At 42.8% G+C, this 15781-nt stretch overlaps 1 long non-coding RNA gene across 1 annotated transcript in view; it reads left to right on the top strand.

Annotated features, from left to right (window-relative positions):
• The window catches only part of LOC138259623 (uncharacterized), an 86513-nt gene extending 73765 nt beyond the window's left edge, over positions 1-12748 (top strand). The window contains exons 5-6 of the long non-coding RNA XR_011198758.1: positions 5341-5453; positions 11999-12748. This is a non-coding gene — a long non-coding RNA (uncharacterized lncRNA). The remainder of the gene's footprint in view (positions 1-5340; positions 5454-11998) is intronic.
• The last annotated feature ends 3033 nt before the right edge of the window (positions 12749-15781 follow it).

Below are 15781 nucleotides of genomic sequence, written 5' to 3'. Positions count from 1 at the left end.
CGCTTTTGGCGCAGATGACACCACACGGAGCTGAACGATGCCACCTAGGGGCATGTAAGGGGACTGCTTAAAATCTTTGGGATCCTGTCTGATGCCTACGGAATGTTCTGGGGTAAGGAATCTGTGGCTAGATAATCTCTACCAGATGAGGCATTACCGAAGATAAATAACTTGTTCTTCTACCATTTTGGCATTCATTTGAGTCTTGGTCTACTTTGGATGTGTGTGACTGAGTTTCAGTGTATGTGTTTTTTTTTTCAAATGGAAAATTACCTGCCTGATTCTGTCAGTTGGTGCCTGTTGGGCGACTGTTTGAAAAGTGAGGGCCCCATTCAATGTATCCATCCTACACACCACTAGGCAGGAGCAAGATGACACCGACACCAGTTTATCTGCTTGGCTTGTGCCCGGTTTGTGACACTGATAGGAATAGGACATTAATGGACTGCGTTATGCTACATGCAAATGGGAGACCAAATCTAGGCTTTACATTTTGCGCTCTGTAGAGCGTTAAAAGGAGATCTTATAACAGGCACAATTCCAGATATCAACAGTTTTGTAGTATATATGGATAGGTGTCACAGCTCTGGACAACATGCCTTTACAGCAAGCCTTTCTCACTGTGCAGCAATTCTCAAAACAACTCTGGAGGTAGAGGCCTGTGAGAGGTATTCAGCATTCTTGGTGCCTGTTCATGAGCATTCAATGCTGCTTTTCAGCTTCCTGGACCTGGCCAAAAAGATGATGTGGACTTTTCCTTTCAGATATATTTTTTTTTTTTTCTTCCTCCACACATCCAGGAAGTGAGTCCTTTTTTCCACACCTTCTTTACTAATACTTCCAGCATGTGTACCCCAGTAATTTCTCATGAGGTTGTTACCACTTCAGAAGAGGAAAATACAGTAAGCCGATCCCCTCTTGGCTATCATACAAAGCGTGGTTTGCCCAACATCCTTCTATTGTTCCAAGCTTAACAAAGACCAAGGAATCGAACGGATGCGTGGGAAGCTAGGAATAAGAGTAATTAAGATACCTGGTAAGAAATTCTAGACATTACCTCTACGTGCCCCTGCCGCTGTCATTACTTATGAGGAATATGTAAGCAGTCTTAGGCCTTAGTTCTGTCAGGAATTTCCATTAAGGCATTAACATTACAAGACCCCGAACTGCTGCTACACATTGTTCTAATGAAATTATTGAATAATATTACAACAAAACAGATTTCTAGACATCAATCCAAAACTATTTTCTTCATGCACATCCCTACAGTCTGTAATGCTGAACATACGTATTCGCACTCAGGTTATTGTCCTGTGTACTTCTGCTTGTGGATGCCACTAGCCTCAGCCCATGACTCTGCCAAACATCTTGTTGATCTCCCTTTTTTTTAAGAGGATGATAAGCAGTAGAACATACCAAAGGAATAGTGGATCTAATTCATCTGCTGATGGTTAAAAGATCCGTGTTTCCCCTCTTGGCTGAGGTTCCAGAAGTTACACAATCTGTTTTTCTAATTGCAGAAGACCTGTTCGTACACACAGACAATACTCTACACCCCACGAGTGCAATGTATCTTCTACAGGAGAATGATGGGAAGAATTTGGGTAGTTCCACATTTTTTTAAGGGAAGTAAACTAAAAGCTATAAAACGGTTATTTATACTTGCAAATAGGGGGAAAAAAACTAGTTCCTGCATGAGTGTCTATTACTAGGCTATCCTGGGCAGCAGTATTTTGTTCACTGACAGCCACCACTTGTGACACTTTCCACAATAAATCTCCATATATTGGTAAGCTGGGATGGTGTCAGGTTGGCGCTGCAGCACTTGAGGTGGAACAGTGCCCAACCTTCTGCTGTTCAAATTACTATATAAATCAGCATAGCATTTCATTTATAAAAGTAAATATTGACTGAAGGATAATTTGTGCTTTGCATAATTCTGCACCAAACACACAAGCCCCCTTAGTTGAACCGAGCAACTCCTACGCATAGCTCTGTACAGAACCCTTTGTGGATAGCCGAACTCATGTAGGCAATAAACCAAACACGGATGGGCAAGCTCCTGTGGGACACTGTCTTCACCTGATGAACTCTTCATGTGAAATCCACTCATTCCTAACACCGCATTCCCTACTAAGCACAGCCTTTGCGCTGTACGGTATACTTTACGGATAGCAGACCTCTCGTGGACAAACACATGGGTAGGAAAGTATGTACTGCGAATAGTCTTTGCCATGGGAAGAACCCCCTCCATGGAGATTCCACTCCTTTAAGACACACAAGGTGTCCCTACACCTTTAGGTGGTGTAGGTCCCCCTACACAGAAATTTCACCGTGTACCGAACACTTTGCAGCTAGCCAACCAAACTGCGCTAGAGGTAAAACTATGCTTCTTGCGTCAGTCAGTGTAATTCTGCATAATTTTGTGGTGATTACACCTAATTATGCTTGAGAGAATTATGCAAGTTACACCCACTCTTTCCTTGCTTATACTTCCCTGGTACCATCCAAAAGTATCCACAAGCTTCTCCATATTTGAAACTGCAGTTATCAATGCTGTCAATCTGGGTGGTTTCAGTAAAGCTTGATGAATGCTTGAGGTAGGTGTTGAGTGATTGGTTTACAGTGGCACCTTCAAATAGTACTTTCCTATTGTACGTATATAATATAGCGGTCATACGGTGCAAGAAAATGGGAAGGTAGGCTGGAGCAGAGGGTAATATCGTAAAAAGATGGGGTGTTTACAGGTGGATATTTAGGACGGAGGTGAATGCCTCAAGTCAGGAGGAAAGGAGGTCAGAAAAGTGCTGTAATAAGCTGAGTCAGATAGGTAATTTTAGGCTAAGAAAACTGTTTATACTGGGAGACTGTGGTTAGGAGTGTACTTGGGCAATGTTTGGTGATGGAAGTTTTTGGGGCTGTGTTGTGGCTGATCTTAAATATGGAGATTAAAGAGGGTAGAGGGCTTGGTGCTTCATCCAATTAAAGATACTTCTATGCTCTTAGTGAAAGATGGCTGTATGTGTTGAAAGGATGAAGTATGTGCAAGTGGCAATGGTGATAATCTTGCTGCAGGTGATCTAGCATAGCACTGATTTACCGAAAGGCTGTTTTTAGTCTCACCTGCTCCTTACCACACTATTAATGTTTTAGGCTGTGTAGAAAGGAAAATGCCAGGGAATTTTGCAAAGAGTTGGTACTTAAACTGGAAGCGGTGGCCCATGTAAATGAATGAAGCTGTACACTAGACATGCAGTGCAAAGTTTCTAGCTGTGGGTGGAAAAGGTGAGGCGAGGACAATCCAAGTTGATGCAGGGGAAATATGTCTATTTTTGGGAGTGCAGCATGTACGCTCTTCACCCCATCCAGTGACCGTTTGCTGTTGTAGATTCAGAATCTCTAACGATGAGCTATGTGGATTAAGATCGAAAGAGAAGGCAGTTTTAGGAGCGTAAAATTATGAAAAAAACAAAGAAAATTGCCCCAAGACTTAGCTTTGAGAGGCTCCTACAAGCAGAGCTGGAAGCCAGGAAAGCTTTAATTACTAAGACTGAAGTATCACTCCGATGTAAACAGTATTTTCCACATGTTTTTCCACGCAGTTACCTTAACCACGTATGCCTTTACAGTGAAATGGTATTGGGTGGTAAAGTTTATTTTTAGCTTTTAAGAGTGGTTAGGTTAGAAACAAGGGAGACTTGTTTGGGGGTCGCATGGCAAAGGCATGTCATAAACCCTGCTCAGAGGTACCCAGAAAACAAAGTGTGGATACACAATATTGTAGGATTCTTTTAGGATTCCCACTATTTGCCAAAAATGTCTGTTACATCTAGCAATAAAATGTCAGTTTTTTTTTTCTTTCTTGAAGGCGGTGGGGTGTTGTGAATTCTTTAAGTGGAAGATAATATGGTTACCACAGCAGTGGGATTCTTAAAATCTACAGATGCTTCAAGATGCTGCCATTATACTGCAGCTGCAATCTCTGAACCCCTTCCCCCCTTCCCCCCCCGGCAATTGATAGCGCAAAATCAGATCAATAAGGGGTATGCCAGTTTCATCGTGTTGAAAGGGAGCAGAGGCACTTTACCTCTTTTTAGCAGGGGGTAAAGTGCACAGCGTTTTACAGTCAACAAAACAGTCAAGGTCACGCTAAAGATGATCATTTCCAACATGAGGTTTCACTAAAAACACTTAGGGGGGAGGGGGAAGTACAAAACACTCCAGCTTCAGTACTATTGGCTGGCTGCCCCCAGCCCCAGTATCGGAAGAGAAAGGCAAAGCATTTCTCTCCGATCACGCTGGAAGCCATGCTTCCAACGCGGTGGGGGCAGCCTCTAAGGTCAGTGCGCAATCGCACTTTGACGTCATTAGACGTCACTGGGGGAGGGAGGGGAGGTGGAAGGGGAAGCGATTTCCCCTTCCATCCATGATTGGGGGAGGGGGTGGGAGGCCCCCGGGGGGAGGGCTCGCACCCCCATAATGGGCCGGGAGCAGGAGGAGCGTGTCTCGTTCCTCAGCACACGGTGGCAGAGGGCGAGACCAGCTCGTCCAAGGCACCCAGGGGGTTCAAGAAGTACTGTTGAATTTTGCCTTAACACACCCACGAGTGAAGTACATTTGTCGTAATTTCTTCTGGGATTATACTTAGAGTAAAAGTCTCTAAAATACAATTTTCAGTTTAAGAAGTTTTGCCACTGTTTTAATTTTAGTGTGATTCAAATAAAAAGGAATACTCTCACCGGATTATAAAAGAATATTTGTTCCCACCAAAGAAGTAGTCCACACATAGGAGATTTTCTGATTACTTAAAGATACCTCAAGAACTAAGATTGCAAGTAAGTCATTTTGCAGTATTTGTTTGAAGAAACTGGCTGTAAACAGACTTTCACATGTTCAGCTACTTACCTAACTTTGAGTTGGTGTAAAGTCACTTGCAAGATTCCAATGTATTTTTACTATCTAGCTGTTTAGAATTGTTTAAATCTCTCCCTCGTCACAAGTTTTCTAGGAAATTTGAAAAGGCGTTGGCAGTGAACTTGTTGAAAGAGATGCTTTGAAGGGCGTACATTCCATATTACAGCAAGACAAAAGAAAGTTGTTAATGTGCTTATTAATCAAATTTGTTATTCAAGTTACAGGTAGCAATTATTGCCCTGCTAGGATAATTTTTATACTAGGGACCTGGCTGTAACGATGAACTGAATGTCTGTTTCCATGAATAACTTTGACAGCTTTTTTTAAAAATTTGAGAAATGGAAATTTTGTAACTGCAAGGTGTGTTTTTGTGCCCTTTGGCTGCTGTTATGACAATTTGTGGCCATCTCTTCTGTCCTTGGGTAGAATGGCGATGGGTATGTCGATAGGGAATCAAAGATGCAGAAGATCATAGCAGCTGTTGAACAAGCCCTGAAGATGTAACGTCTGGCAATGGGAGGACTGACATTTAAGCAAAGGTAAGTGGGACATTCTTGCACGGAGTGTTGGTTAGAATATGTGGTTGGTTGGTTGGTGAGGTCAGGTCAGTGTGAAAATACTGCATCAGTGTCAGTTGGGAGTCTGTTTCCGAAGTGCTGTTGAAAGTGGAATTCCATGCTTTTGGTGGGGGTCTCCCGTCTAATTTTTAAACGAAATTTAACGTTTAAGTAGCAGGAACTACAGCTACCTGTTTACACCCAGAAGTCTCTCTACAACGTATTTCAAAAACAGCATTAAAAAAAGGGTGAAAATGACTCCCTACAAGATTACAAAATATGAAACTGAACTGGAGGTAAGACACACCACTAATGCCAATTACAACTTGTAATGAAACCCCTGTACTAATTTATAGTAATTCAGCAGGAGTAATCTAGACTAAGATGAACATTAGAAAAACCAAAGAAAGTTATATTGTGCATCCTACTGCCTGTAATGAATTGGCCTAAACTCTACCTGTCTCTTGCATCTATTAAATTATCAGCTCCATGGTTATTGCATTGGCTGAATGATTAGTATTATCTCAAACTTCCTTATGCCAAACAATTATTGTCCCCAAATACTTAGAGCTTGGAAGACTGAAACTGGAAGGCGAGGGTGAAGTGAGTGGGTCAAAGGATGAGTTTTGATAATGCCTGCTATGTCAGGACATTAGGCGCAAGCCGTAGTTAAAATATACCCTTTGACTAAAATACTGATTTCTTGATCAAAACTTGAAATAGAAGATTGAGGTTTCCCCATCTGCAGTACATGTGGCTGTTTTAAAGTAGTCCTTATTTGAGTGTGCTCTTCTCTCTGTTCAGAACTCCTCCTCTTCCCCCCCCCCCCCCCCCCACCTCGTAAGTGCATCAGTCTTTCTCAAGACCAAACTAGACTTGCTCCCTGTATGAGTCATGATGCTGCCACAACAAAATAATGAGCATCACTCATGCCACCTTCCGACTGGCTTCTGGAAGCGTGAAGTGTATTACATTTATTAAGAAGCCACCGCAGAGCGTGCTATAGAATGTGAACACAAAGATAATTCCTGCAATTGTGTTATTCTTTTTAAGAATATTAATACAGCACCACTAATTGCTAATACCATTTACCTAACCAGTAAACCCTATAATAAGCTTGTCATGTACTGGATATTCAACTCCCAGTTGGCTGTTTTTTGCATGGACCAGTGTAACATTGTCCTAATGAAGCTGATAGTGTCAGCCCGAACCACATAAACACATTCCTTTGAGGAGTTAATTTAGGACGATTTAACTTGATGTGCTGGATTGATTTATCAAATAAGACTGGCTTTTAAATAAGTGTGGGCCTTGTGTATTGAACAACCTCACAGATTATTTTTGGCTTCTTGAAAAACATGCAGACACCTGTGCGAATTGTTACAATGGACCTTGTTATATGAAATTATGGAATTGTTGTACTTAATGCACCTGCACTTTTTGAGTAAACTAGGATTATGTGTTCTTGACAGTAACTCTTATTGTAGTTTTTGCATTAAATACAGTTATTTGTTTAGAAACATTGTTGTCAACAGTATATCCAGCTCTGATGCCAACTGATTGTTTGACAAAGCACATTTTGTCTGAGTACATGTGAAAATGTTATAAACTGAGTTTGCAAAAGATCATCAGAAACATGTCAACAATGACATTGTTTATTATACTAAACTGCCTGCAGACTAAATCAGTCCAGAAAGTACCAAGCTTCTCTTGCGTGCTACATTGACATCCTATAATAAACTTGCAGGTAACCAAGCTCATGCTGACAATAAGCCACACATAGATGGGTAACCCCTGCGGCACATGGCGTTCACTCTGTATCAACTGTTATGAGAGAACCAACTTCCTGACACTCGAACCTTGTTACATAACTAATGCCCTGCTCCCAGTCTGATCACAAACTCCTGCAGTTTGTGGCATATAGCTATCCCAGAATGCACTTTTATGCCCACTCCCAAGATGGCTGCACTCTTCGCTTGGTATGTAGAGCTTACTAGCTCACCATAGAGCAGTGTTTTTCCATTTTTTTTGTTTTTTTTTTTAAGGCCGCGCCCCCCCCCCCTAGTGAAAAATCAGTAATCATCGGGCCCCCATCGAAATGCTTCACAATTATCATATTAATTTGGCAATGTTAAATTATGCCTAGACGTATTTAAACATTGCAGTTAAGTTCTGTTACCTTTTCAAAAATTGTAATAGTTGTTTCTGCTTAAAACAAAACCCTGTCATCTGTATAATGCTTCTTTTGGCCAGAGCCTTGTGACCCCCACCCCCCTAATTTGAAGACCCTTGGGATAGAGGGATGGCTAACTGAGGGCTACACACCCACTAAAAAAAACAGTATGGCAACTGATCTCCTCCCCACACCTATTCCCAACACTAACCCATCTCCCCGAACAAAAGAGCAGCATCTATTGCGTGTCCACAATTTGCCCATCGAAGATGGCTTTCCCTTTAAAGCTCACACAGAGTGGCTTCTGGATGGATCAAGGTAAAGCCTTGGGGTACTCTGGAACGATACGATATTAAGGAGTGATATAAGATGATTGTCGATCAAAATAATGTGTTAATAATTGATTCCCTGCCACCTTTATGACTTGGCAATGATAGCCCCAAATGTGCTTGCCGTGTTTATGCAATTTTGAATCAGTGGAATATTGATTGTGTACTGTGGTAGAGTTTTTGCACACACAAATATTAGATGAGTTAGGCATAATATATGATCACTTTAATGTTTTTGCTTTATTTTCTTGAGTCTTTTTTTCACTTTAAATTCTTGTGCATGTGACGTAACAATGTTTTAAATGGAGTCTTCATGGTTACTGATCATGTGATCAAGACCATTCGGGCCGAAACGCGGTGTTTTTTCCCTTGCCTGAATAAAGAGAACTTATGAAGCACCACTGTTTGGAGTGGCTTGTCTTTTCAGTTGAGGAAGGTGATTGTATTTTACAAAAATTTGGCAGTGGTAATGTCGTCTGCAGACTAGCCCCTACTCGTTGGGAGGGCTTACTTACACTGCATGACTTCTGAAAGATGTATATGTTTTGGCTAGCCATAGGTTTAAATGGCAAAGTCGAGTTTGCAGACTGGCAGAGCAGCTTAAAAACTGCTATGGCAGGCTGGGAGGTGTTAGCACGTTGTCCTGTCCTGGGTGTCACAATAAGGGCTGCAGCTTTTGGTGGGACACTTTCACTTCTCATTCCCAAGTATGATACTAGGGGTTCCCAGAACCTGTAATTAAGTCAACTTATATGAATGGGTATAATCCAATTAAACATACTTCTACAGGCAAGAGCGCTGGCACTGAGGTTTGTTTAGCAGGCCTTGGTGCACTATCACAGTTGTAAAACCAGCAGCTTCACTCCAATAACAATTCAAATGCTCAGGCTATACATGTTCGTTTGGAATAAGGCAGTACAGGTGTCGTGTAGGCTCTCATTATTCTAATGAGACTACTGGATTTCGAGCAGCAGAATCGCCTATGGTGTGGAAGACTGAGTCTGACCCACTACAGGTGACATCTGTCACCCTAATCCAGGTTTTGCTCCGGCTAACTAGCAGTGCCTCATCTCTACCCAAGGGCAGGGATGATTGGGCAGCTGAGCGCAAGACATAACTGGTTTCTCAGTGAAGCCGTGGTCACTCAGCTCTCATCCGTTTCTCTCAGTTACATTAGTCTCATATACACAATGACAAACCGGGGTAGTATACGTTTCAATAATGTTTTTAATGAAACGACTGCACTTAGATAGCAAAGCGTGGTCTGCAGCAACCAGGACGATACAGCATAACAAGATTAAAATTGTGAAAAGGAGAGCAAAGCATAGAAATAACGCTGCCATATTGTCATGGCAGTCAATAGACTAATTTCTACCTAGGTTTATAATAGAGCACTGCGTGTTAAGCTCGAATTCTGCCCTTCAGGTTCCCCTGGGAAGACATCATCCCGCATACCTGAGCAAAGGCCTGAAGTTGCAAAGGCAGCTGTAGCAAAGCATTCAGGAATCAGCATACAGTTGTGGTTCAATGGCTGGAATCTCCTCTAACGTGTAAGGGACAGGGAAGTGTTTTTATAATCAAACAGCTGATGTTCTGAGAAACTGTCCCTATGTAAGGATGTGTATTTTCTATGAATGTCAGAGACTAAAATTATACCACGTTCACCGGCAACCTATCCTGCTGCAACCTTGGAAGAAGCACAGAGTGAGCAAGAATATCTTGTTTGAGAACAGAGGGCTGGCCTAGGCAAAAAACAGTTAGAGAGAAATAAAACAAGACCGTAAAAGTGGCTATTGTAACAATAATAAAGTGAAGCTGAATAAAATATATCTAGGTTAAAGTGCACAGCGGCAGGCCAAGTATGTTAAAATAACGTGCATGAAGCTGTAACTAAAATGGCTACACAACACAGGTTCATAAAACTATACTTCGGAAATCCGAAGACTAGGGTCGGGCTGGATTTTCCAACATAGATCGTTACTGGCTGGTGACACAACTCTACCTGTCCCTGGATTGGCGTATAACCTGCCCCCTTAACACCACCCTCATTAAGTCAGTGGGCCAAGAGCATTCAACTTCTCTTCAATACATACTGTGGCTACCATACATAAATCTACCACAACCTGCTACTCAAGTAGCTACTAGTGTTCTTTTAGGTCTCTGTTAGTCACTTAGATGGAATGATGCAGTAATACTTCCATCTCCTATGACACTTATAGTTTTTTTATCTCCTACTTCAAGCAAGCTCTGGCTGATAGTGACTTCAGAAAATTGAACAATAACAATCCACCCAGAATGGGGAAATTGTTTAAGTGGGTGAACTACTCGTATGGAACAATGCATAGACAAATAGCACCTTACACCAGGAGTCTTCAAACTGGGGAGTGGGGTCCCCTAGTTTGAGCGGGGGGGGGGGGGAGACACAAGTGATTCCAGATGGGGGCATCGGGCTCTGGCCAAATGGAGCATTATGCTGATAAGAGGGCTTTGTTTTAAGCGGGAGGAGAATAATGAGCGGCAGTAAACCACTCTGTAATGGGCCATCACTAACATGTTTTATCATTTATATCCTAGCTGGGAGTTTTGTATTTATAGCCTGGCTGGAAGTATGTGTCAAAGGGGACGCATCTCCAAATATTCTTCACACGCATTTCTAGTAATCACGCAGTGGATACTTTTATACATTAGTAAAGCCTGCATCACCAGAATAGTATGTTTAGCAAACATGTATTTGATTGCATTTTTTAAAAGATAGCTGAACTTAACTGCAATGTTTTAAATAAGCCTAGACACATTTAAACATTGCCAACTTGATTGTAATTGTAAACAAATTCTGGAGGGTGATAATCTGTTCTTTATTATCCCACCAGTTGGGGGTGGGGTAGATTGAGGGGGAGGCGCATCAACAAGTTTAGAAACTACTGGCTTACACTGAGCGCTTAAGATGGATCACATGGGTTGGGGGGGTAGATCTAAAAGATAAGGAAGAGAAAGATGACCCTGATAGAACAAACGTTTTATAATGGAAGAAGTGGGCATTCAAGTTTATATAATTGAATCAACGACTCCTTACTAAATAGGAAAAACACATACATAGAAGCATGGGAAAGAGATTAAGGCAGTGAAATCTCGGGAGGTATGACGAAACATACGGGTCAGTTGCAACTTTTCAATTTGTCCCCAACATAAGGAGACTGGATACAACATTTCGACCAGGTGGGGCTTCACACCAGTGAAACTGAAACTGTGTTTGGCAGTTAAGACCCATGTTGGCAGGGCTCCGAACAGGTGGGATCGATGAACCATATATGGCGGTCATGCACTCTGATGTGATTCAAGTTGATTGGAAAGCGGGATTAGCCAGAATTAAAGATAACTGGAGAAGAGCTGCCGTTCGATCCTATCATCATGAGCTCCAGGTGAGGAACATAATTACCCAACGACGACATTGTTAGCGGAACTGATATCTCGTTTATTATTGGGTAATCAGGAGCTGCCTCCCGTGGGTCAAAAAGGGCTAAAAATAGGGAATATATATCTATGTCATGTCATGGAGAGCCTGCCAGTACGGGTGCCCAACCGACTAAAAACGTTTGGAAGAACATGGCAGCCGTTTAAGACTTGGGCTAAATGGGAGGAAGCCCTTGTAAAGGGCCTACATTTCATGGCGAAAGTGGTATGTTTCTGACGTGTGATGCATCTTTGGCAGTGTAGTGACATTCATAGGAGGAAAGACTTGAGATCAGGTTGAAACATTTATTTCTGTAGGACGTGAATATTTGCTCCTTACGGTTATGCTTCGGAAGTAAAGATGCGAGTTGTCATGCTTCTTTGTGTCGTGCATCAAATTAAAACGACACCAGTATGTATGGCAAAAACAAAGTTGTTAAAAATCACAAAGGTTGTTATGTCACCACTAAACGTGTGTCTTGAAGCATGCGAGGTCACACATGCAACAACTGCTTTTGTGAAATGACAAATCTCGGTGGACGCTGCTCATGCGCTATTTTTCTCTCTCTCCACAGTTCAGTTCGTATTCGCTTCCTTCACCTTGGCCGAGCACTTCATGACGGGGACGGCTGAAATGTCCTGCGGGGCACTGCAGTCTCCCGAAGCATCTTGCAGCATGCCACTTTGAACGATGCCACACACGTTTTGATCTTTGCTTGGAAAGTCGGCACCCTTGTAGCAATCCTTCCACAAGACAATTACTTAATAGAAGAATGTCTAAAACTCATTTGGCCCAATATATTGTTTTTGTTGCTTCTGTATGACATGAACCGTCTGAGACCTTCCCCCTATTGCATTGTGGTACTTTTAGGTGAGAACAACTGCACTGTTGGTTCTTCGCCATGTTTAAGACACCTTACTGTACAGAGGCTTGGGATGGTTTATTTTTTGCAGGTTTATGGAGTCTGTTTAATAAGTACTGTTCAAATATCCAAAAGTTAAATGTTTTAAGAGGCTATATTATTTTAACCCTTTATTACAGTAGACTGTGCTGTTACCACTTCGCACAAGAAAACAATCCACAGACTGGTTTGTTTCCAATCTGAGTATCATGTTTTTCGTCTTAAAAACTACAGGCTTGATGCCACGTGAGACGAAAAGCGCAGAAGAATATTTTGAGTTTTGCTGGTAGATTTCGGGGTGGAGGATGGGGCTGTTAAAGTGTACTACAATAACACAATGGCAATTGTTTCTCTTTTCTTCAGAGGCACCAAGAATTGGATTGGACGTTTGCATGTGGTGGAAATAAAAATAAGATGACTTAACTTCTCTGGTCGGGGTCCAATCTTTGAAGTTCAGTATCTGCCCTATTGAATCTCATTCCGTCACCTCAAGTCGGATGGCTTGTGTGGAACTGCCATTACAGGGTTGAGGTTTTGTCCGTAACATGAGATTAGGAATTTTCTGTCACCAATTCTATAAACGTTATGTTCAACAGTGTACCAAGGTGTCTTGATTATTGAGTCTTGGTTACAACCCGCACTAAGAGCTACATCAGATCACTGGTGTACTTAAAAGGACTTGAAAATAAAGTGAGATAAATAACTTCAGATCGCCTACTTAATTGAGATGATCTGAAAAGGGCTGCATTCTTTTCTTACTTCAGACTTTTGCATAGTTCATGCTCCTAGTCAAGTAGATGGAAGTACTTTTGCACAGGATAATACATTAATTTAAAAGCCTCCTCCAATAAATAGCCCGTTCAGCAGGGTTGCTTCCCTTCTCCCAGCTTGAAGGGGCATGATGGCCTTCAATCACCTTTTATTTGGCTCGGTTGTGTTTTTGCAAAACAGACTTATTGGGTTTATGCTGCATGTCACACGGCTTCTCGGGGTGCTAGAACTGCAACCTGGCAGTAGTAATGACCTGTTGGAATTAGTGGTGGACTCTAGTTTTGCATTAGAATCAAAGCAGTAATTGTACCAATCACCATGTATCAGCCTGAGATTTCACCAGTGGGAATGTAACCAAGGATGGCTGATGTGCCAGTTTTGCCACTAGCTGAATGGCCTCTTTATTGGCAACATTTATAAGGCAAAAGATTGACATTTCCAGAAGTGATTCAAGTTTCAGCAGTCCGTATTTGCTATATATTGACTTGATCAGGAAAATTTGCAGTGGGTTTCAAGAAAACGCAAGCATGCATCGCTGCACCAATAAGTCTGAATTATTCTTGAAAGTGCCGTTTGTTACTGATTGGTTTAGGCACTAAGCCATTGTCCGATCTCAACTCTTTGCACTCGTGCCCCAATTTATTCTTCCACTGACTCATTATTGCATCAGCCCACCAACATAACCTCAATAAAACAGAAAAACTGCACATGCACGATAAAATAGGAGTACAAGTAGAAAAAAAGAAAACGTCCTGCTTTTTACACACAGCAGCTGTACTAAACCGCTAAACATTGCAGCAACTGTCTTGCCCGCAATAGTATAGCACATAGTATATTGTTGTTTTATAGTTGCAGAATTCCACATGTTGGACATTTTGGAATGGTAAAACGGTGACAGTATGGAAACAACTTTCTAAAATGATCGCCTTGTTTAGAGGAAGTGTTCACATGGCAAGGAGCACACTGAAGTTGAAATGGCCTGCAAGCAAGTGTACCGCACTTTTAAGAAAATGCAAAATAAAAAGGCTTTGAAAAAAATAAAAGGGGAAATATACAAAAAAATCAAACATGGCAACTAATAGACTGGCACTGAAGTGCACTCTTTTTCATGTGGATGTCCACATAGGATGAGACCGTGCCATCATTCACCATGCAAGACTGATGTGGATTGAACTACTACCCCATGCAGTATGGTGTCCTGGATGGAAGCAGAGTGTAAATGGTTCTAAAGTAGACTTGCAGAGGCCTTCTATAAGTTAAATAGATCAATAAAGATTGAAGTGTGGTATGGTGGGTTGGTGGGTGGGGGGTGCCATGGCGGCAATGGAGTCGGACACATAGCAGGGACGCATCTGGCCTGCTGGTGCGAGTATCCTGAGCCATCTCCCCCACCCCTGTGCAGTTGATTGGGGTCCGTGGACTGTCCCTGAGGATCTGTGGAGCCAGAGACAGGCTTAGAAGCCATTATCCAGGAGGCGCCTGCAGGCGTGTGTCTCTGCGATGTAGTGACTTGCTTGCAGTGGAGCTCTCCCTGCAGCCGCTGATTGCTGACTGCCTGGAGGGGACTGTTTTGGAGCACTGTGACCTCTGCAGTCCATGTGTGCCCCAGGCCGGGAGGCGCAGTGATCCAGGGGCCCCAGCAGCTGTGATGGACCAACAACTTAAGGTGGTAGAGAGCAGATCGGTGTAAACAATTAGACTGGGGCTCCTCCCATAGAATCCTCTCTTGGAATATGAATGGGCTTGGGAACAAGCTGAACCGGCGGGGGGGCGTGATATTGTGGTACTTAACACAGCAAGCACTGGATTTGATTCTGTTGCAGGGAACACACCTGCGCTATTCGCATTGTGACATCCTGGGGAAGGGCAAGTATACATCTCTAATGTATGTGGGTTACTCTGCTGAAGTCAGGGGGTATAGAATCCTAATCTGCAGATCCATGACAGCCAAAATAACAAACATGTGTATTTAGCTGTTTAAATGCTTGGCGTCAGTAGGTGTTGTGTGGAATAGGGGGCATCTGATAATGGCCTCATGGTACCTCCTACCTACCCAGCCAGCGGGGACCTAGGGGAAATGGATCGCTCACGGCCTAGATGCCTTGTTAATGATGGGAGGGTTGGAGGACCTCAACCTGATCTGCACAGAGGGGTAGACCGAATGGTACAGATGAGGGGATAGGGTGAAGGGAGAGATATGGACACCCACGGCTTTGCTCCCTCTGGGGTGCCCTGGGTTTGGAGGACCTGGAGCAGTCCTCTCACCTGGGGGATAGACAGTTTTCTTATACAGCCAATGCCTCCCGCTAGTTGGCACGTCTCAACTGCTTTCTGGTACCAAGAAACCAATGCTTTGAATACAGAAATGCTGCCTACCTAATGAGTGTTACTTCAGACCATTCCTTGATTGTCAGAGTTTTGGTTGTATGGACCCCGTGCCTTCTTCAGCTGGCGCCTGGACCCTTGGGAGCTGACTGACTGGAATAATTGAGGCTGCATCTTGAAGGTTTCTGGCCAGTATTTCCAGGAGAATAAGGAGTCTGTATCCTGCAGTGCAGCACTTTGGGAGGCATATCACTGGTATGGGGCAAGCTAATATTGCATGTGGTGGAGAAGAATATGGAGAGACACCAAAAAGTGATGGATCTGGAAAGTGAATTGTTAGAAAAGGAAGCTGGGTATGGG

This window comes from Pleurodeles waltl, chromosome 9 (genome assembly GCF_031143425.1).
Source record: "Pleurodeles waltl isolate 20211129_DDA chromosome 9, aPleWal1.hap1.20221129, whole genome shotgun sequence".
NCBI classification, from domain to species: domain Eukaryota; kingdom Metazoa; phylum Chordata; class Amphibia; order Caudata; family Salamandridae; genus Pleurodeles; species Pleurodeles waltl.
This window is presented reverse-complemented; position numbering and strand designations above follow the sequence as displayed.